The sequence below is a fragment of the Symphalangus syndactylus genome, chromosome 6, assembly GCF_028878055.3.
Source record: "Symphalangus syndactylus isolate Jambi chromosome 6, NHGRI_mSymSyn1-v2.1_pri, whole genome shotgun sequence".
Taxonomy (NCBI): domain Eukaryota; kingdom Metazoa; phylum Chordata; class Mammalia; order Primates; family Hylobatidae; genus Symphalangus; species Symphalangus syndactylus.
Window position 1 is genome coordinate 44,478,823 of NC_072428.2, and position 22,552 is coordinate 44,501,374.

The following is a 22,552-nucleotide window of genomic DNA, read 5'->3' on the forward strand; positions in this document are numbered from 1 at the left end:
CATCATTTTTTATGGCTGCATAGTATTCCATGGTGTATATGTGCCACATTTTCTTAATCCAGTCTATCGTTGTTGGACATTTGGGTTGGTTCCAACTCTTTGCTATTGTGAATAGTGCCGCAATAAACATACGTGTGCATGTGTCTTTATAGCAGCATGATTTATAGTCCTTTGGGTATATACCCAGTAATGGGATGGCTGGGTCAAATGGTATTTCTAGTTCTAGATCCCCGAGGAATCGCCACACTGACTTCCACAATGGTTGAACTAGTTTACAGTCCCACCAACAGTGTAAAAGTGTTCCTATTTCTCCACATCCTCTCCAGCACCTGTTGTTTCCTGATTTTTTAATGATGGCCATTCTAACTGGTGTGAGATGGTATCTCACTGTGGTTTTGATTTGCATTTCTCTGATGGCCAGTGATGAGGAGCATTTCTTCATGTGTTTTTTGGCTGCATAAATGTCTTCTTTTGAGAAGTGTCTGTTCATGTCCTCTGCCCACTTTTTGATGGGGTTGTTTGTTTTTTTCTTGTAAATTTGTTTGAGTTCATTGTAGATTCTGGATATTAGCCCTTTGTCAGATGAGTAGGTTGCAAAAATTTTCTCCCATTCTGTAGGTTGCCTGTTCACTCTGATGATAGTTTCTTTTGCTGTGCAGAAGCTCTTTAGTTTAATGAGATCCCATTTGTCGATTTTGGCTTTTGTTGCCATTGCTTTTGGTGTTTTAGACATGAAGTCCTTGCCCACGCCTATGTCCTGAATGGTATTGCCTAGGTTTTCTTGTAGGATTTTAATGGTTTTAGGTCTAACATATAAGTCTTTAATCCATCTTGAATTAATTTTTGTATAAGGTGTAAGGAAGGGATCCAGTTGCAGCTTTCTACATATGGCTAGCCAGTTTTCCCAGCACCATTTATTAAATAGGGAATCCTTTCCCCATTTCTTGTTTTTGTCAGGTTTGTCAAAGATCAGATAGTTGTAGCTATGCGGCATCATTTCTGAGGGCTCTGTTCTGTTCCATTGATCTATGTCTCTGTTGTGGTACCAGTACCATGCTGTTTTGGTTACTGTAGCCTTGTAGTATAGTTTAAAGTCAGGTAGCGTGATGCCTCCAGCTTTGTTCTTTTGGCTTAGGATTGACTTGGCGATGCGGGCTCTTTTTTGGTTCCATATGAACTTTAAAGTAGTTTTTTCCAATTCTGTGAAGAAAGTCATTGGTAGCTTGATGGGGATGGCATTGAATCTATAAATTACCTTGGGCAGTATGGCCATTTTCACGATATTGATTCTTCCAACCCATGAGCATGGAATGTTCTTCCATTTGTTTGTATCCTCTTTTATTTCATTGAGCAGTGGTTTGTAGTTCTCCTTGAAGAGGTCCTTCACATCCCTTGTAAGTTGGATTCCTAGGTATTTTATTCTCTTTGAAGCAATTGTGAATGGGAGTTCACTCATGATTTGGCTCTCTGTTTGTCTGTTATTGGTGTACAAGAATGCTTGTGATTTTTGTACATTAATTTTGTATCCTGAGACTTTGCTGAAGTTGCTAATCAGCTTAAGGAGATTTTGGGCTGAGACAATGGGGTTTTCTAGATATACAATCATGTCATCTGCAAACAGGGACAATTTGACTTCCTCTTTTCCAGAATGTCTTTTCATATGTTTATTAGTGATTTGGAAATTCTCCATTTTGATTGGATTATCTGTCCTTCTTACTGTGTTTCAGACATTCTCTCCATATTCTTGATATAGTTCTTTGTGGGTTATATGTACACACTGCAAACATGTTTCATCAGTCTAAGGCCCTTAGACTTTCATGCCTGCCCTTAAACCTCCAAGTCTGTGTCCTAACTTTTCATAAATAAAATCTCTTAATTTTAATGTAGTCTAATTTGTCAGTTATTTTCTTTGTTAGTAGTAATTTTTGTGTCCTGTTGAACTCACTGGCGATCTCAAGGTCATAAAGATATTTCTCTATGTTCTCTTCTAGAAGAATTATTACTCTACCCTTTACTTTTAGATGTACGATCCATTCAGAATAGTTTTGGGGGAGTATGATGTTAGATAGTGGTCAGCGTAAAATTTTCCACATATGTATTTGTGATGGCTTTTGATGTGTGAACTTGGCTTGGTTGAACTATAATTCTCCAGAATTTCCTCTGTGGTATGCTCCCAATTACGGTGGACTACCAAGGACATTATTCATGAAACTTGGGGCACAGAAGGAAGGCAGTGGCCACTTTGTAGTATTTTTCTACTTACATTTTCCCAGTTATTCAATCAAATGTAAAACTATAAAACTTTTAGAAAAAAAAAGGTCCTGAAAATTTCCTCCTGTTTCTTCTAAAAGTTTTAGAGTTTTACATTTAAATTCATGATTCATTTTAAGTTAATTTTTATATAAAGTGTGAGGTTTTAGGTGGACTTCCTTCCCTCTCTTCCTTCCTTCCTTCCTTCCTTCCTTCCTTCCTTCCTTCCTTCCCTCCCTTCCTCCCTCCCTCCCTCCCCCCTCCCCCCCTCCCTCCCTCCCTCCCTCCCTCTGTCCCTCCCCTTCTTTCTTCCTTCTTTCCTTCCTTTGCCTATGAATATCCAATTGTTCCAGAATTATTTGTTGAAAATACCTTTGTCAAAATCAATTGGGTGTATTTATTTCTGCAGGTCTGTTTCTGGGTTCTATGTTCTGTTCTATTGATCTATGTGAATATTCCTTTGCTAATACCATGCAGTCCTGATTACTGTTGCTGTATAATAAGTATTAAAATTGGGTAGAGTGATTTCTCCCTTATTCATCTTTTTCAAAATCTTTCTAGCCATTTTAATACCTTTGACTTTCCATATAAATTTTAGAATGAGCTTGTTTATATCCTCCAAATCCTTATGAGGATTTTAAACTGTATTAATCTTATGCATCACTTTGGGGAGAACTGACTTCTTTACTACATTGAGTTTTCTAATCCGTGAGTACAGTATGTCTCCTCATTTATTTAGATCTCTTTTTCAGAGTTTTAAGTCTTCAGCATAAAAGTCCTTTACATGTTTTATACCTGAGTATTTTATTGTACTTTTTAGTGATTGTAAATGGCATTTTATTTTAAATTCATTTTCTGCATTTTTACTGCTAGTATATAGAAATACAATTGACTTTTGTATTTTGGTCTTGTATCCTGTGACCTTGTTGACCTCTTACCTGTTCTAGAATTTTCTTTGTGTTTAGATTTCTTGAGATTTTCTATGTAAACCATCATGTTATTTGAAAATAGGGATACATTTCTTCCTTTCCATTCTTTATATTTTAATATATTTTTCCTTTTAACCCTTTTTCTTGCCTTATTGTTCTGGATAGGACTTCCAGTACTGTGTTAAGAATGGTAAGAGTGGACATCCTTGCTTTCTTCCCAGTTTTAGAGAGAAAGCATTCAGTCTTTCACCATTTAGTATAAATAGTGTAAGAGGTTTTTTGTTTATTTTTTTAGCTGTTTTTTAATCAGCTTGTGGAAATTCACTTCTAAGTTATGTAAGAGTTTTTTTTTTTTTAAATCATGCATGGATGTTAAATTTTGTCACATGATTTTTTCTGAATCCATTACTATGATCACGTGATTTTTTTTCCTTTGGCTGTTAATATGATGGATGACACTGATTCTGACTCTTTTTGACTCTGTCTATTTTATGAGGAATATTGGTTTTTGGTTTTTTGTATTGTTTTTGTCTAGTTTTGGCATCAGGGTAATCTTGGCCTCTTAAAAAGAGTTTAGAAGTAGTCCCTTCTCTTCTGTTTTCTACAAAGATTGTGTAGAATCGTGTTAAATTTTCTTCAAATGTTCAGTAGAATTATCCAGTGAAATCATTTGGTCCTGTAGGTTTCTCTTGAAGGCACTGTAAAATTACAAATTCATTTTCTTTAATAGTTACAAGGTTATTCAAATTGTCTATTTCATATTAGGTGAGTTGTGGTAGTTATAATGTTTTTAATGGCTATATAATTTGTAGTGATGTCCCTTATTTATTTCTGCTCTCAGTTATTAGTGTTTTCTTTTCTTCTTTTTGTCTTTTTGGTTTTTTTGGAGACAGGGTCTTGCTCTGTCATCCTGGCTGGAGTGCAGTGACATGATCTCAGCTCACTGCAGCTTTGACCTCCTGGGCTCAGGTGATGCTTCCACCTCAGCCTCCCGAGCAGCTGAGACCACAGGCATGTGCCACCATTCTTGGCTGATTTTTGTATTTTTTGAGACGTGATGTCACCATGTTGCCCAGGCTGGTCTCAAACTCCTGGGCTCAAGCAATCTGCCTGCCTCGGCCTCCCAAAGTGCTGGGATTACAGGCATGAGCCACTGCACCCAGCCTCTTCTTATTTTTTGATCAGTTTGATAAGGATTTATGAAGTTTGTTAGCCTTTTGAAAGAACCAACTTTTGGCTCTATTGATCCTCTCTATTATGTTTCTTTCTTTCTTTTTTTTTTTTTTTCCTATTTTTGTTATACTTTAAGTCCTGAGATACATGTGCAGAACGTGCAGGTTTTTTACATAGGTATACATGTGCCATGATGGTTTGCTGCACCCATCAACCCGTCGTCTACATTAGGTATTTCACCTCATGCTATCCCTCCCCTAGCCCCCTATCGCCCAACAGGCCCTGGTGTGTGATGTTCCCCTCCCTGTGTCCATGTGTTCTCACTGTTCCGCTCCCACATGCGGTGTTTGGTTTTCTGTTCTTGTGTTAGTTTGCTGAGAATGATGGTTTCCAGCTTCATCCATGTCCCTGCAAAGGATATGAACTCATCCTTTTTTATGGCTGCATAGTTATATGTTAATTTCTTTAGTTATCATCTTTAAATAATTTTCTTCCTCCTTCTTTATTTTTGGTACTTATTTTGTTGTTGTTCCCCCCAACCCCCAACTCTTGAAATAAATGTTTAGATTATTCAAATTTATTTTTCTAACATATGCATTGTAAGGCTATAATTTCTGTCTACAGTTTTAGCTACATCCCACGGGTTTTGTTATGTCAGATGCATTCATTTAGTTTAAAGTGTTTAAACTTTCCATTATGATTTCTGACTAATCAGTTTTTATTAATTTAAAAATTTATTAATTTCGCTTATAATTTTAGAAGATATTTTTGCTGTTTATAGAATCTAGGCTGGCAATTATTTTATTCAGCACTTTAACGAAGCATTTCATTATCTTGTAATTTCCATTGCTCAGCATAATGTTTTTGAGATTCATCTATGTTTTTATGTGTATTAGTTGTTTATTCTTTTCATTTTTGAGTAATATCTCATTGTATGAATGTATCATAGTTTGATATCTATTTATCCATTTATGAACAATTGGGTTGTTTCCAGCTTTTGACTATTAGTAATAAGGCTGCACAAATCTTGTAATGACATGTTTTCACTTTTCTTGTATAAATGTCTAGGAATGGATTGGTACCTTATATGGTAGAGTATGTTGAGCATTATAAGAAACTACCAAACTATGCTCCAAGTGTTTGTACCATTTTGCACTCTCACCAGCACATGTGTGAGTTCCAGTTGGTCCACACCCTTGTCTACACTTGGTTTTGTCAATCTTTTACATTTTATTCATTCTAATATATTCTAATATAATCAGTCATTACCTTCCTCATCATTAGTGTCTGAGGATTCTACTTCCTCCACATCCTCTTATTATCTTGTTATTATGTGGTTTTTAAAAGTTATAGCCATCCCTAGTGGATATAAAGTGTTTCTCGTTATGGTTTTGATTTGTATTTCCCTGATGACTAATGATGTTAAACATGTTTTTATGTGCTTATGGCCATTTATGTATCTTCTTTTGTGAAGTGGCTGTTCAAATCTTTTGCTCATCAAATTTAATTTTACATTCATTTTGGTACTAAGAAAAATGAACCACAGAAAGATGAGTAATTCTTTGGAGACTGTATGACAATTAGGGCACTTGATGGTCAAACTTTCACATGCCCTTGCTATTGGAACTGGCAGTCATGGACTCGGAGCCTCTTTCTCCTGTTGTTGACAATGACAGTATTATTCTTTCTGAAGGCCCAAATATCTTTCTCCTAAAACCTGCTTCTTGGTACCATATGCTCAGTCTTCAGCATCGTAGACCTGAGAGTTACCCCAGATCCTCCCCACTCCCTCCTGCTCCATATACAATAGGCTGGTTCAACCTGTTTGGTTTCTCTTGTCTTTTTATTTTTATTTTCACCTCTGTTGTCATTACCTCTGATCAAAGTCGATCTCTGAACATTTTATACCTTGGATTTATATATATATTTTTTTCACAGACTGATATTTCTAAAATGCCAATCAGACCCTTTGCCTTCCCTGCTTAAAAATCAGTGTGCAGGCTCCTTATTGCCTAGAGAAGGAAATTTAGTCAGCAAGGCAATCAAGACCCTTCTTAACCAGATCTTGCTTTCTCATCTCCTCATTCCCCACTCTTTCTCTTACGCTCTACATTTCTGCAAAGCCAAATTGTGTGCAGCTTCCTGAACATTCTATATTGTTTCACATCTTTCTGCATTTGACTATCTCGCATCTAATTTCATTTGTCTAGAATGTCAATTCATTTATTTATTTAACTCTTTTTTTTTCCTTTTTTTAGAGCAAGCTGTGTTTCGGCCACTGTTCTAGGTACTGAGCATAGAGAGAGCCAAGTGTCCAAGTTGGCTGAACCACAAAATCAGTGCATCCCTTGATTTCTCCTCTCTGTCCCCTTCCTCATAGCTGCCCCCAGGAGGATTCTCAAGTGTGACTAATCAGAGTTTTAAAGCTGGGGCTGCAAAAAGAACCAAGACTTCATTAATAGAGCAAATCACAGAGGCCACCCTGTCTGCACACTTAGGATTGAGGTTGGCCTTTTGGCCTTGCGGATGGAAGATGCAAGATCAGGGAAAAGGCTGGGGTCACACTGGTCCAGCTTGGTTGTTACCCTGAACAAGTGAATGAGACTTTGACCCATGGGGCATGCATGGAGTGGTGCACAGCCTGGCAAGTCCTGCAAACATGTAACCCCCTGTTGGCCCTGGCCTGCAGAGTTAGCCTGATACTATAACCAGAGAAAGAAATGGAGGAAAGTAATAGCCACAAGAAGCTGAACAGCTGGTCCTTGTTTTTGCACCTATGCCTTTTAATCCTTAGTGCAACCGTACAGGAAGTTTCTTTTATCTGCTCATTCTTAAAAAAAAAAAAAAAAAAAAAAAAAAAAAACTTTAAAACATGAGACAACAGACTTTGGCGAGGCCGGGAGAAGAAAGTGTTAAGTAACTTCCCCAAGGTCACACAGCTAAGAAGTGGCAGAGCCAGAACTCAAACCCAAGCCTGAATATCTGAAGCCCAGGACCTTGCTGCCAAACTTGCTCTGGTTGGCGTGTACTGTGACCTGGTAGCTAAACTAGCATTCGGCTTTATTCCATCCTTCTGATTCCTCAGGCTGTCAAAAACATCTTAAGAAGGTGGGGAGGGCAGTACCTCCCTGCCAGTCGGGGAATCTGGCCGAGTCGGTCACTGGGACAGAGTGGAGCCCCCGAGTGGAGTCCTGCTCCTGAGTGGAGTCCTGCCACATCTGCAGGACACACGAGCTTGTACTGTGTCTAATGGCAGAATATTGCAGGAGAAGGAATAGTGCCCCTCTCTGTGTGTTTCCTTATCTGATGAATGATTTAAAGAGATGTCTTATCTCAGAGAGGCCCACTTCAATTACGTGCATGAAAGAGGAGCTGCTGAAAGTGCCTCTTTTGGATTATTTATGAAGATGGAGAGGAAAGAGGCTTCCAAATAAAGACCTGTAGAGAAAAGGAAACTGATGATGAAAAAGGAAAGAAGAGAGAAAGGGATTGGGGAGGGGGAGGAGAGAAAGAGGCAAGGCTATTGTTACTGTTGGGGTACAGGTGGGGTCATCAGTAAGGTTGGGGGAGAAGGCAGCCTGGGAGATGCCGAGTGAATGATGTAGGCTGCTCTCTGTCATGGTTATAAACCCTGGACTTGGGATCACAGCTTCTGCTGAACCGACACGCACTTCTATTGATGGTCACGTTCAAGTTGTCCCCAGCTGGAAAATTGAATGGCCTTCTACATACCCTTCTGGTTCCAGCAGAGGAGAATCCTACAAGGTGAACCTAACCTGACACTGTCAGCTATGATCTGTAAAAGACACCTTTTACCCTGCGGGAGGTTATCCGTCTTAAATGACCTTCCATGTCCATCCTCTGGGACCTCTTTCACCCATCATCTTTTCCCTCTTTTATATTTTAGCTGTCCTCTCTCTTCAGGCGTCTTCTTTCTCAATTTATGAATAAAACTCTCTGTTCCTTAACCTTGCTTGACCTCTTTAAGCTTTGGTTTGCTCAGATGTCAGAATGGGGACAGTGTCAACTACCTTGCTGAGCATTGGTGAGGTGGGATAAATAAGGTAGTATAGGAGAGCGTGGCCTACTCACAGGGTTTTGATTAGCTAGTGTGCCTTTCCTGCCTTTATTTTTTTTTTTCAGTTTTCCTTCTAGAACTGTGCTGTCCAATATGCTAGCCATTAGCCACATGTGGCTATTAACACTATGTGACAGGCATCGTGATTGCATATGAACACCTGCAAGCCTCATTATTTGCTTTGGAAACTCTTGCTCTAGGCTCATGTCTATATCTCCCATTTGTTTTCTCCATCTCCATCATCTTGAGTCATATTGCATGTCTCTATTCCTGAGACACCCCATAGTGATTTCAATATGCCATATGGTGTACATATAGACACACAGACAGGCACACAAATATATGTGTATATTCACATATATATTTAGGATAATAACTTTATTGAGATATAATTTACATACCATAAAACTCATCCTTTTAAAGTGTACAATTCAGTGGTTTTTAGTATATTGAGAAGGTAGTACAACCATCACCACCATCTAATTTCAGAACATTTTCATCAGCCCAAAAAGAAGTCCTGTACCCATTCTCCCCTCCCCCAGCCCCTGGCAATCACAGATCTATTTTTTGTCTTTGTGAATTTGCCTGTTCTGAACGTTTCATAGGAATAGAATCATACAATGTGTGGCTTTTTCACGTGGCTTATATTTTATGTGAGTCTGGCCCAATTATAATCTCCACATCTGGTGAGGATGCAGTCAGCTAAGTTTGTGTGATGCAGGAACAAACAAACACATGGAAACTTAATTTTATTTATATCCATTGAACCCTGACGACCACTTCAGAAAATGGATATTGTAGCCATTTCACAGGCAAGGAACCTAAAGCACAGAGGGGTCATAGAGCTGGCTTAAGGTCACATATCCATTAAGTCAAAGAACTGGATTGTAAGCCTATGTTGCTTCATTTTTTTAAAAACTCCAGTGTTTTAAAACACTTCTAACTTTTTCAACTTCTTCTCTTCTCTGAACCAAGCAGAGTATCCGATGCTCATGCATGTGTTGTGAAATGGATGAATGATCCCAGCAATTAATCAGCTGAATTATCGGTGGCGGTGGGGAAGGGAGTGGCCCTGAACCCCAGGTATTAGCCGCCAGCCCTGAGGCTGGCCCATGCAGTTGCTGACACTGAGCAGTAACATGGGCCCAGCAGACCTCTCCACCTATGCAGTGCTGTCTGGCTGCCCTGGAGATGCTCTGCCTCCAATCCTGGCACTCCTCCTCACCCAGCTATTAGTGTGTCACTGGGGTGCAGCAGCAAATCCTCCCAGGGCATTTTTGGGGGCTTCACGCTCCAGAAGGACAACTTCCTACAAATCAGGATAGATGGCAATAGGAACCCAGTGGTGACTGGGGTCACCTAGAGTAATTTAAAGTATAAATTGATTTCTCAGCTGGAGGCAGTGTTGATGTCCTGCTTCTTATTTGTGCTTCATTGTACATATCCCCTCATGTGGAAGATTAACAGGCAAATTAACCCTCTGCACAGTTGGGCTGGAGGAATAGACAGGGCTCCTGCATGTAATGCAAACTCTCCAGGTAAGAAGGAGGCTGGTGACAGCATCAGAGGAAGGGGGAGGCCCATGTCCCAGGTATCTGGGAACATCACCAGTCTGCACATGGGCCACATCAGCCCTATAGGCTCTGGAAAAGGAAGGTTACGCCACTCACTGAGATATGTGACTTTGTGGTGGCTGTGGTGTTAACACTGGGGAAAGGGTAAATTAGATACAAAGAAGTCAGATTAATCAGAGCTCCATTCACAGGGAAGGGTACCCCCCTTTCTCTGAGAATTCTGGGAGCAGCTTACTTTTCCTCTGTTTCTGACTGCCTCTTCCAAGTTGCTTGTGGTGTCATCTTCTGGCTTTTGATCAATGTCACTTGCTTATATCCCTTTAGTGCAATGAATGTAACCCTGCCTGCAAATGCTCTCCATGCCCCCACCATGCCTCCACCATGCCCCCACCATGCCCCGCTCCAGCTCATCTTGTATTGTTCTTCTCTTCATTCTCTACATTGTAAGCACAGTGACCTTCCTTTAGTCCTTCCTTGTTTCTGCTGCCTTAGAGTCTTTGTATATACAGTTTCTTCTGCCTGGAATACACTTCCCTTACCTTTTCTCTGGGCTAAACCCCATACCTTTTCTCTGGGCTAAACCCCTTACCTTTTCTCTGGGCTAAACTTCCCCACTTCCCTGGGGAAGCATTTTCTGATTTCACACCTCCCACCTTGCATCATTACCTGGGCTCATCCTCCTGTATTTTTTGGTTAACAGCATTCGTCAAAGTTGTAATTAAATAATTAGTCTTCAATTAGTTGCAAAATGACAACCTTTCCCACTGTACTGTTGGCTGTAGAGAGCAGGGACTGCCTAAGCCTTCTTCATTGTTGTACATCCAGTGTCGAGCACATTGCCTGGAATATACACCCTCAAAAAGAGTATGGAATGAGTGAACATCATTCTTTCTGAGATTTTAAACTTGGCATTTCCAGTATAAACTTGCTGAGCTCTAAGTATATTTAGTTCTGAGGATCACATTAGAACCCACGTAAGTCCGGGTACCACATGGTCTAGTCTTGGTGCAATATCACATGCAAAGAAGCACAGTTCAATATCCACAGGAAAGTTCCCTTCCGTTTTTAGCTCATTTTCTCTCTCATCCTGCCCCCTTACTCCCAACATTATATTTGGTGGATTGACTTAACTCTCTGGCTGTTTGAATGAGCTAGTGGTAAAATGACCCCTAACTGCCAGGACCTTTTAGATAGATTAGTTAGGAGGTTCTTGCTGTGGTTCAGGTAAGAGATTATGATAACCTAGAAACCAGTGAGGCAGACACATTTAAAGATATTTTTTAAGAGTTAAAATTGTTAAGGATGTTAAGGACATTGGGTTTCGTATCCCACATCAGTCTCAATCCAGATGATTAGTCGAAGTTACTCATGTTAATTTCATCATACTATTTTATAGGGATTAATTTTAAATGATCATTTGTCTCAATTATATTCTAGTCTGAGATATGAGAAGAAGTCTAATAGGGGCTTTTGGGGGAAAAAAAATCCCCCTCACAGAGAGAATCATGGAAGGAAACAGTATCACTCCATTGCTGGATGTGAATACGGAAGTTGCTCTCTGACTACTGTATCTCTGATGACTACTGCCACAAGGCTGGAGGGGGACAGCCCCAGAAAGGACATCAAGGCAGAGATGTGGAAAGAACCTGAGCCTTCACTGACATCATTGAGTTGCTGGTTGTAGTGGGCTCTGGAATCCCCCATACCTTGAATTCTGGATATATGAGATGAACTTTTTCCAGTATTTTAAGCCATTTTGTTGAATTTTCTGTCACTTGCAGCAGAGATCATTTTGACTAATGTAAGAGGGACAGTGGTAGTTCGGTGGGCACAGGAGTGCCCGTGGCTTGTAGGAGGCTCTCCAGTCACAGGGACCACGAGCAGGCAGCATCATGTTTCTCAGTGACCGTGTAGGGCACTGGGGCTCCCAGGTTCCCTTCTGACCTGCTCAGGATGGAGCTGAGGCAGCAGGTGGGGGCCTCAGCTGGGAAAAGGCAGAAAGTGACACAAACATTAAATGGTGAATCCTTCTTTTGAGCTTTCAATCTGCATTAAAATGGGAAGGTAATTACTACTGATTTTTTAAAAAATCAGCTTAAATTTTATTCTTGCTCTTCTTAGATAATATATTTTGAGGAATATTTTTTCTCCCACAGAAATACTGTAGTGCAGTAACAGTAATAGAAATCAACATACAGGAAAGTGGGGGAAAAAGAATCTCCTATTACCCTACAACCAACACAATCAAATTATTTTCTTTGCCCATGCTTCCTTGAAATTTCTTGTTCATATTCATTCAAAAGTGTACAGAATGGTAATCATAGCCCAGGAATCATTCTTCTTATTATTATTTTTACTGGCGTATGACATTCCATGCTGGGAAGTACCCAAATCTATACAGCTTGATGATTTTTCAGTTGTTTACTCTTGTAACCACCCTGTAGTTCAAGATATACAACATTTGCCTGGGTATCATTTTGGTAGTTTGCTTTTTAAATTTAATGTCATCTCAGCAGCATGTTACCCTGCTGTGTATCCTAAGAATTTTTTAGTGTGCTACATGGTATTCATACTGCTCACTATTAAAGGCTTTAAAAATTTAATCAGATGGCTGCAGCACAGATATCGGAGCCAACCCACATCACTGGACATTAAGGTTGGTTAAAATTCTTCCACATCATAAATAATGCTTCAATGATCTGTACAGTAGAGGTCAACAGTTGGCAGCCTGTAGGCTGGATTCTGCCCACACACCCATTTAGCTAAGCTTGCATGGTGTTGGCACTCAGTATTTTAAAGAATAATTGAATTTTGTTGCAGATTTTAAAACTTACATGGAAATCTGTCTAGATTCTTGCTTCCTTGATAAAGCAGAAGATCTGGCCACATGGGCCACATTCCCAGCAGTGGCAGTCATGTGGGGCTGAGTAGGGGTTGACCTCCTTGGAAGGGGCTTGTGCCCTTCAGCTTCCCACAGTTGCTATGACTCCTAATTTTCTTCTGTCAGGACTATACATTAATTTACAGCATCTGTCTGGGCCCAGTAGGCATTTGAGTTTGCCATTCCTGGGATATAGCTGCTTTTTTCCTGATGCCTATAGAGAAGTCACTTATGCATGAGGTTGCTGATAACCCCTAGGAAATAATAAATACAAGCACATTCAGAAACGCATAGCGAAAAGGAGCACAACTGTGTGTCCAGTGTACCCCAGTGGCGATCACTGCTCATGACTTTAGCCCAGCCACGTCTTCTGTGAGCCTTGATTTTCCCAGGCTTCAAGTGAGAATGGCAACACCCACTTCATGGGGTAATTGTAAAGATTTAATAGTGTTTGGCACACAGTAGGTAATCAACAAATTATAGCTAAGTAAAAAGAAATATTGAAAATTGTTCTTTATGGTTTATCCAATTATAGTTCTTGGATGGCAAAATTTATTTTCATGAAAGTAAGATTTAATTTCCTCTAAATTTGCCATTCATTCAAATACTCTCCAGAGACACCTATAAAGTTTTAATAAGAGCAACAATAATAACCATAAGTGGATAGGATTTAATAATGTTGTGCCTGAGTGTCTAAAGAGTGACCTTAATATTGTGATTTGAGAGGATAAATTAAAATGTGCTGCATTGCTCAACCATACGAAGAACATTAAGATGGCAGAGAGTTGGTCTTTAACATTGTTGTTTGAATGGATATTTGGCCTTTTTCAGTTGATAACAGATCCAGAGATTCTTTGGAGAGCATCTCTAGTAGTACATAGATGCGAATCTACAGGAAATTCTCTCCCACGTTTTTCATGGGATTAGACAGTCCTTCAGTTTCATGAAGGATTAGACAATCCTTCAGTAAGTCTGTAATAATTCTGTGAGTAAGGAAGTCTGTAAATAATTCTTCTTCCTAAATGTCTCTCAAGCAATATACTTCTCTCTATCTAGACTGACAACTTCCATGCTTGAGCCTCAATGCGTTCTCCACACAGCAGCCAGGGTGGTCTTCCAAAAACTCAACTTATATCATACAATTCTGCCTCTTAAATTCTTCCACGACTCTCATTTCACTTCAAATACAACCCAAACTTCTTGTGATAGTACACAAGGCTCTGCATGATCTGTCCCTACCTCCTCTTCAACTTCATCTCACACAACACTCCCTCTTGCACATTGAACTCCAGCAACACTGATTATCTTCATGTCGAATTGTTTCCCAACCCATAGGCCCTGCATATGCCTCACCTCTGCCTGAATCTCTGCCCCAACCCCACGGTCCCTCCCTCTTTGTAAGGCTGACTTCTTCAGGTCTGAGGTTAAATGTCATGTTTCCACCCTGTCTAAGGAGGTCCTCTACCCTTTCTCGCAGTGTCCTATGCCTTCACACCCTCCCCCACACACCCCATAGGATCAGGCTTCACTCACATGGTAATTAGGCTTCACTCACAGTAACCAGGCTTCATTCACATGGAATCAGGTTTCACCCACATGGGATCAGGCTTCACTCTGCAGTGATTTTGTTTGTTTCCTTATTGGTAGTTTGTCTCCCTGCTCTAGCTAAGTTTTATAAGACCTGAGGCCACACTTCTCTCATTTACCAGTTACCTCCCCAGCTGCTAGCACATTGCTGGGCATATAGTAGGCAATAAGTATTTATTGATTAAAAGAATGAATAGATGGATGTAACTGCTGTGGGAAAATTTGGGATAGTCTTAGGAAGGTTTCCTTATACTCTGACAGCTAGAAAGAGCTTTAACCTAACCAGCTATATTGGCATGTAGTATGTTGTTGGTATTACTCACAAAGAGAGGTGTTTCAAAGGGCCTAGAGAAATTGAGAGCCAAAGGCCAAGATATGGTCAGTTTGTCTCTAGCACTGCCCAGGGGAGGACCTGGGTTCCAGACAAGTTAGCGCTTACATTTTTCTCTGGATATTAAAGGCTCAGCATTTGATTTATCAATCAGTGTCTTCTGAGTTTGGTTAGCGTAAAGTAGAGCCCTGGAACCCAATCAGTTTTGAGAAAGCTGATAAATTGAATCAGCTGAGGGTCTGATGTACCATTGTCTCTCACTGGTGCTCAGCCTGGCGGTTGACCAACTGTTTGCCTCTGACACAGCTCTCATTGTCCTCTCAAGATACTCAGCTCTGGTCTTGTCTACCCTCCTAACTACCTTCTGACCTTGGCTTTTCTTCCCCCCAGCTTAACTTCTACTATCTCCCTTCTCCCTATTGAATACCCTGAGACAGTAAACTCAACGCATAGATTTCAAACTTAAGAGCCAGTAAGCCAGGGCACATCTTTATATTAATAAACAGAAATTAACTTATGTTTAGGTTTGGCATGATTATGGGCTGAATGGTAGCTCCTACTGCTGAAGTGTGATATTCTAACCCATATATACTGGGTGCTATAACTGTCCAGGAAATAAAAAATGAAGGAAGCAAAATTCTGGGCCCTGTGACTTGGGACTTAGGACTTCCCAGATGTGGAAGAATGCTAATCTCTTGAAGAGAAGGACAAGATATAGTTAAGACAATGAGAAATCTGCAAAAGGGGAGTAAACTTCTAAATGTGGGGAGTTTTCCTCTCAGGGTCAGGGCCAACTAGTTTCCTTCCATTATTCTGAGAAAATATGGAGAAAGCTACTCTTTCCGGTCTCCATTTTCAGCTCCCTGGTCTGGGTTGAGTCATTATTTCAACACCAGAGGAACCTTCTACTGGGAGAGTTTGCTGAGATATGATAACTTGTGGCTCATGAGAGTAATAGTGCTTAGAACCATGGATCACATGAGTCTGTGGCTCGGATTGTTGCTGGCCACCCCCAATCCCTGCAGCATAAGCGTAATCTTAGGTAAAGTTATGAAGTTGAACATGTGTCTTATCTATGAACTTACACTATCTTGTCTGCAACATACACAACTCTCAGAACCTCCACCAATTCCTCTTCCCTTAGGCCCACTATTCTCATATTTATAAAAAGAACAAGATAGAAATAAGTGGTAGTAAAAATAATAATGGTGATATCCATCAGGATTCACCCAGGAAAAAAGAAATCACAACGACCTGCATTCAGGTCCCAGCTTTCCCACTTATTACTTGTGTATCTCGTTTATTTTTTCTCTTAGCAATAAAAGTGCAAGGTCATTGTGAGGATTCAGTAAATGTATGTAGAGTGTCTTTTGAACTCAATAAACATTCTTTTTTTCCTCTTCTCAAGCATATTAACATGTTTTAAAATCACCTGGAGGGGTGAGGATTAAAACCAAGAAATGCTGCTTTAATGGTGTAATTTCAGGCAGTGGGTGGCATAGATATTTTTGGATTTTGGCTCCTCCATGTGCTCCTGACATAATAATATGGAGGTGACTTTCTACTCTGCCTACATACAATGGCAGATGGGCTTTGCCCCTATGATTTCTGTAATGAGCATTCCTGATCCTTGGTTCTGTCCTGAACTGATAATTGATCCAGTTCAAAGGCTTGATAGGAAAGACATTCTTTAAGTTCTCTTCAGTTCTATTAAATATTTCTTGAATGTCTTCCTTTCTCTCCAGCCTCGTCACCACTGTCATGGTTCAGACGCTCATCATCCCCTGCATGCATCATTGCGTCGGTCCCCTAATGGGTCTCCCCACTGCTGAGCTCTTCCTCTCTGCTCCATCCTTCACAGAGCAGGCAGAGTGATCTTTCAGAAACATGCATATGATCCTGTCAAGCCTCCGCTGAAAAGCCTTCAGTGTCAATGTGCTTTCTAACCGCAGAGGTTCTCCGCCTCTGGTGTCATGACATGCTTGTTTGTCATATCAATTCTAAGGCAGATTCATCCATGCACCCATTCAACAACTATTTATTGAACACCTACTCTGTGTCAGTTATTGTTGCAGGTGTTTGGGGGCATACCAGTAAACAAACAAACAAAAATCTCTGCATATTGACAGAAACTTGTTACTAGCAAGAGTTAAAGCCCCCATTCTGAGGAGTGGAGCCAAGATAGCCGAATAGGAACAGCTCTGGTCTACAGCTCCCAGTGTGAGCAACACATAAGACGGGTGGTTTCTGCATTTCCATCTGAGCTTTGAAGAGAGCAGTGGTTCTCCCAACATGCAGCTGGAGAGATCTGAGAATGGGCAGATTGCCACCTCAAGTGGGTCCCTGACCCCTGACCCCCGAGCAGCCTAACTGGGAGGCACCCCCCAGTAGGGGCAGACTGACACCTCACACGTCCGGGTACTCCTCTGAGACAAAACTTCCAGAGGAACGATCAGGCAGCAGCATTCGCAGTTCATGAAAATCCGCTGCTCTGCAGCCACCGCTGCTGATACCCAGGCAAACAGGATCTGGAGTGGACCTCTAGCAAACTCCAACAGACCTGCAGCTGAGGGTCCTGTCTGTTAGAAGGAAAACTAACAAACAGAAAAAACATCCACACCAAAAACCCATCTGTACGTCACCATCATCAAAGACCAAAAGTAGATAAAACCACAAAGATGGGGAAAAAACAGAGCAGAAAAACTGGAAACTCTAAAAAGCAGAGCGCCTCTCCTCCTCCAAAGGAATGCAGTTCCTCACCAGCAACGGAACAAAGCTGGATGGAGAATGACTTTGACGAGTTGAGAGAAGAAGGCTTCAGATGATCAAACTACTACCAGCTACAGGAGAAAATTCAAACCAAAGGCAAAGAAGTCAAAAACTTTGAAAAAAATTTAGATGAATGTATAACTAGAATAACCAATACAGAGAAGTGCTCAAAGGAGCTGATGGAGCTGAAACCCAAGGCTCGAGAATTACATGAAGAATGCAGAAGCCTCAGGAGCCGATGCGATCAACTGGAAGAAAGGGTATCAGTGATGGAAGATGAAATGAATGAAATGAGGTGAGAAGGGAAGTTTAGAGAAAAAAGAATAAAAAGAAATGAACAAAGCCTCCAAGAAATATGGGACTATGTGAAAAGACCAAACCTATGTCTGATTGGTGTACCTGAAAGTGATGGGGAGAATGGAACCAAGTTGGAAAACACTCTGCAGGATATTATCCAGGAGAACTTCCCCAATCTAGCATGGCAGGCCAACATTCAGATTCAGGAAATACAGAGAATGCCACAAAGATACTCCTTGAGAAGAGCAACTCCAAGACACATAATTGTCAGATTCACCAAAGTTGAAATGAAGGAAAAAATGTTAAGGGCAGCCAGAGAGAAAGGTCGGGTTACACACAAAGGGAAGCCCATCAGACTAACAGCTGATCTCTCGGCAGAAACTCTACAAGCCAGAAGAGAGTGGGGGCCGATATTCAACATTCTTAAAGAAAAGAATTTTCAACCCAGAATTTCATATCCAGCCAAACTAAGCTTCATAAGTGAAGGAGAAATCAAATACTTTACAGACAAGTAAATGCTGAGAGATTTTTATCACCACCAGGCCTGCCCTAAAAGAGCTCCTGAAGGAAGCACTAAACATGGAAAGGAAAAACCTGTACCAGCCACTGCAAAATCATGCCAAATTGTAAAGATCATCGAGGCTAGGAAGAAACTGCATCAACTAACGAGCAAAATAACCAGCTAACATCATAATGACAGGATCAAATTCACACATAACAATATTAACTTTAAATGTAAATGGACTAAATGCTGCAATTAAAAGACACAGACTGGCAAATTGGATAAGGAGTCAAGACCCATCAGTGTGCTGTATTCAGGAAACCCATCTCACGTGCAGAGACACACATAGGCTCAAAATAAAAGGATGGAGGAAGATCTACCAAGAAAATGGAAAACAAAAAAAGGCAGGGGTTGCAATCCTAGTCTCTGATAAAACAGACTTTAAACCAACAAAGATCAAAAGAGACAAAGAAGGCCATTACATAATGGTAAAGGGATCAATTCAACAAGAAGAGCTAACTATCCTAAATATATATGCACCCAATACAGGAGCACCGAGATTCATAAAGCAAGTCCTGAGTTACCTACAAAAAGACTTAGACTCCCACACAATAATAATGGGAGACTTTAACACCCCACTGTCAACATTAGATCAACGAGACAGAAAGTTAACAAGGATACCCAAGTATTGAACTCAGCTCTGCACCAAGCAGACCTAATAGACATCTATAGAACTCTCCACCCCAAATCAACAGAATATACTTTTTTTTCAGCACCACACCACACCTATTCCAAAATTGACCACATAGTTGGAAGTAAAGCTCTCCTCAGCAAATGTAAAAGAACAGAAATTATAACAAACTGTCTCTCAGACCACAGCGCAATCAAACTAGAACTCAGGATTAAGAAAGTCACTCAAAACTGCTCAACTACATGGCAACTGAACAACCTGCTCCTGAATGACTACTGGGTAAGTAACGAAATGAAGGCAGAAATAAAGATGTTCTTTGAAACCAACAAGAACAAAAACACAACATACCAGAATCTCTGGGACACATTTAAAGCAGTGTGTAGCGAGACATTTATAGCACTAAATGCCCACAAGAGAAAGCAGGAAAATCCAAAATGACACCCTAACATCACAATTAAAAGAATTAGAAAAGCCAGAGCAAACACATTCAAAAGCTAGCAGAAGGCAAGAAATAACTAAAATCAGAGCAGAACTGAAGGAAATAGAGACACAAAAAACCCTTCAAAAAAATCAATGAATCCAGGAGCCGTTTTTTTGAAAGGATCAACAAAATTGATAGACCACTAGCAAGACTAATAAGAAAAGAGAGAAGAATCAAATAGATGCAATAAAAAATGATAAAGGGGATATCACCACTGATCCCACAGAAATACAAACTACCATCAGAGAATACTACAAACAGCTCTACGCAAATAAACTAGAAAATCTAGAAGAAATGGATAAATTCCTCGGCACATACACCCTCCCAAGACTAAACCAGGAAGAAGTTGAATCTCTGAATAGACCAATAACAGGCTCTGAAATTGTGGCAATAATTAATAGCTTACCAACCAGAAAGAGTCCAGGACCTGATGGATTCACAGCCAAATTCTACCAGAGGTACAAGGAGGAACTGGTACCATTCCTTCTGAAACTATTCCAATGAATAGAAAAAGAGGGAATCCTCCCTAACTCATTTTATGAGGCCAGCATCATCCTGATACCAAAGCCGAGCAGAGACACAACCAGAAAAGAGAATTTTAGACCAATATCCTTGATGAACATTGATGCAAAAATCCTCAGTAAAATACTGGCAAACTGAATCCAGCAGCACATCAAAAAGCTTATCCACCATGATCAAGAGGGCTTCATCCCTGGGATGCAAGGCTCGTTCAACATACGCAAATCAATAAATGTAATCCAGCATATAAACAGAACCAAAGACAAAAACCACATGATTATCTCAATAGATGCAGAAAAGGCCTTTGACAAAATTCAACAACCCTTCATGCTAAAAACTCTCAATGAATTAGGTATTGATGGGACGTATCTCAAAATAATAAGAGCTATCTATGACAAACCCACAGCCAATATCATACGGAATGGGCAAAAACTGGAAGCATTCCCTTTGAAAACTGGCATAAGACAGGGATGCCCTCTCTCACTACTCCTATTCAACATAGTGTTGGAAGTTCTGGCCAGGGCAATTGGGCAGGAGAAGGAAATAAAGGGTATTCAATTAGGAAAAGAAGAAGTCAAATTGTCCCTGTTTGCAGATGACATGATTGTATATGTAGAAAACCCCATTGTCTCAGCCCAAAATCTCCTTAAGCTGATAAGCAACTTCAGCAAAGTCTCAGGATACAAAATCAATGTACAAAAATCACAAGCATTCTTATACACCAATAACACAGAGAGCCAAATCATGAGTGAACTCCCATTCACAATTGCTTCAAAGAGAATAAAATACCTAGGAATCCAACTTACAAGGGATGTGAAGGACCTCTTCAAGGAGAACTACAAACCACTGCTCAATGAAATAAAAGAGGATACAAACAAATGGAAGAACATTCCATGCTCATGGGTAGGAAGAATCAATATTGTGAAAATGGCCATACTGCCCAAGGTAATTTATAGATTCAATGCCATCCCCATCAAGCTACCAATGACTTTCTTTGCAGAATTGGAAAAAACTACTTTAAAGTTCATATGGAACCAAAAAAGAGCCCACATCGCCAAGTCAATCCTAAGCCAAAAGAACAAAGCTGGAGGCATCACGCTACCTGACTTCAAACTATACTACAAAGCTACAGTAACCAAAACAGCATGGTACTGGTACCAAAGCAGAGATGTAGATCAATGGAACAGAACAGAGCCCTCAGAAATAATGCCGCATATCTACAACTATCTGATCTTTGACAAACCTGACAAAAACAAGAAATGGGGAAAGGATTCCCTATTTAATAAATGGTGCTGGGAAAACTGGCTAGCCATATGTAGAAAGTTGAAACTGGATCCCTTCCTTACACCTTATACAAAAGTTAATTCAAGATGGATTAAAGACTTACATGTTAGACCTAAAACCATAAGAACCCTAGAAGAAAACCTAGGCATTACCATTCAGGACATAGGCATGGGCAAGTACTTCATGTCTAAAACACCAAAAGCAATGGCAACAAAAGCCAAAATTGACAAATGGGATGTAATTAAACTAAAGAGCTTTTGCACAGCAAAGAAACTACCATCAGAGTGAACAGGCAACCTACAAAATGGGAGAAAATTTTCGCAACCTACTCATCTGACAAAGGGCTAATATGCAGAATCTACAATGAACTCAAACAAATTTACAAGAAAAAAAAAACCCCATCAAAAAGTGGATGAAGGACATGAACAGACACTTCTCAAAAGAAGACATTTATGCAGCCAAAAAACACATGAAAAAATGCTCATCATCACTGGCCATCAGAGAAATGCAAATCAAAATCACAATGAGATACCATCTCACACCAGTTAGAATGGCGATCATTACAAAGTCAGGAAACAACAGGTGCTGGAGAGGATGTGGAGAAATAGGAACACTTTTACACTGTTGGTGGGACTGTAAACTAGTTCAACCATTGTGGAAGTCAGTGTGGCGATTCCTCAGGGATCTAGAACTAGAAATACCATTTGACCCAGCCATCCCATTACTGGGTATATACCCAAAGGATTATAAATCATGCTGCTATAAAGACACATGCACACATGTTTATTGTGGCCCTATTCACAATAGCAAAGACTTGGAACCAACCCAAACGTCCAACAATGATAGACTGGATTAAGAAAATGTGGCACATATATATCTTGAAATACGCTGCAGCCATAAAAATGATGAGTTCATGTCCTTTGTAGGGACATGGATGAAACTGGAAATCATCATTCTCAGTAAACTATCGCAAGGACAAAAAACCAAACACCGCATGTTCTCACTCATAGGTGGGATTTGAAGAATGAGAACACATGGACACAGGAAGGGGAACATCACACTCTGGGGATTGTTGTGGGGTGGGGGGAGGGGGGAGGTATAGGATTAGGAGATATACCTAATGCTAAATGATGAGTTAATGGGTACAGCACACCAACATGGCACATGTATACATATGTAACAAACCTGCACATTGTGCACATGTAC